A 1,571-nucleotide genomic window follows, 5' to 3' on the forward strand; every position below is an offset into this window, starting at 1 on the left:
TATATAAATATTAAGCATTTAAGATTTGTTATGTTTGGATTTTTTTTATTATTTAATCAACATCCTCTTTAGAAATGTTATGGGTGTTTTTATTTTTTGACTTATTTAAATTTTTTGTATTATGTGCTTCATGGAGTATTATTTTCTTCATGAGTTAAACAATGATAAAGATAGTTGGATGATAAGAGTTAGACTTTGTAAAATGTGGGAGTCTATTAATACCAAGAAGAATCACTATAAAAAAAAAGAGAATAATTGATATTTAAAAACTGTCAATTAAATGAATATTTGACAATTAAAAAGTGCCAAATATTCTTGTGTCAAATATGCTTATTTGACATTTAGTAAAATTGTCATTTATTTTTGTCAATTAATAATAATCAAATATTTTTCACAATATAAGATTGTCAAATGTGTATGACACTTAATAATAGTCATATACATGTGACATTATTCAAAATGGTCAAATGCAAATGACTTGATAAAAATATCAAATATTGTAATTCCTTGTCTTGGGTTGCACATAATATATATTAGAACATTGAAACTTGATAAAATTCAAAATTTGTCAACTAACTTCAAACACCATAATAAAGCATAGGAAACCTGAATTCATATTAAAATGAACTTGCATTGTATGTATAAATGTATCAAATGTCTTAAGTATAAATCTAAAATAAGATTGTTTCTAAAACTATACATTGAGCCTATAGTTAGCATTCCACTATCGGTCCAAAAGTTTTTCATAGCAGCGTTGTACATAGAAAAGGAAAATGTGTTCATGTGCTTAAAATCACATTAAAAGCAACTCCAATACTGATCCCCAGAACCAACATGGGTTGAAACAAAAGTGCAAGGTCATAGTCGATAACGAGCATATCAAGTGTGGGATGCCTTTGCCTTAGATTGTAGACAACAGTAGCAACCGCAGTACCAGTGATCATACCTGCTCAGGCATGAGGGTTAAAACGACTATGAGAGTAAGCATATGATTGTCTTGAACAACCAAGATTGTATCGGTAAAAGAGGGGTTTGTTTCACTTACATTTTGATAGTGCTACAGATGATTTTGGATCAAATCCAATAATCAGATTAAGTACAGGAACAAATATGCCACCCCCACCAACACCACCTACACTTCGACATAGCCCTACACATCAAGAAACCAAAATTACTGCCATATACTACTGTTATTGTTTAAGGAAGAGGCTAAAAAAGTAAGTCATGGTTACCAGTACAGCATTGACAAATTTTGATTGAATTAACTGAGAGCTTTTATTATGAATCCAACTAGATGATATAGTTGCCTTATGCAATGAAAGCATAAGATATCTATGCACAAAGAGAAGGAAAAATCTATGCATGAAAAATATTAACAATAAACTAATGTACTTCAATTGAATCATATGCTATTTACCTGCATCACTTGTCACTTTTGCATTTTTTTTCAAATCCAGTCACTAACATAAGTAGTCCAATCAGAGCGAATTTCGTTGATCTCATCTTCATTATAAGTATCTTTTTCATTAACTGACATCAAAAAACAGAAAACTATATTTATTTGCCACTCT

At 29.7% G+C, this 1,571-nt stretch overlaps 1 long non-coding RNA gene across 2 annotated transcripts; it reads right to left on the bottom strand.

Annotated features, from left to right (window-relative positions):
• Window positions 1-591: 591 nt before the first annotated feature.
• Window positions 592-1,522, bottom strand: LOC112100232. Of its 2 annotated transcripts, XR_002906542.1 has the most exons (3): window positions 1,418-1,522; window positions 1,046-1,150; window positions 592-946 (listed from the first exon to the last, which is right to left on the bottom strand). It is a non-coding gene; the product is annotated as an uncharacterized LOC112100232 (long non-coding RNA). The 2 variants fall into 2 exon arrangements; XR_002906541.1 differs by having other exon boundaries at window positions 1,046-1,522.
• Between the last annotated feature and the right edge of the window lie 49 nt (window positions 1,523-1,571).

Source organism: Citrus clementina, unplaced genomic scaffold (genome assembly GCF_000493195.1).
Source record: "Citrus clementina cultivar Clemenules unplaced genomic scaffold, Citrus_clementina_v1.0 scaffold_9, whole genome shotgun sequence".
NCBI lineage: Eukaryota > Viridiplantae > Streptophyta > Magnoliopsida > Sapindales > Rutaceae > Citrus > Citrus x clementina.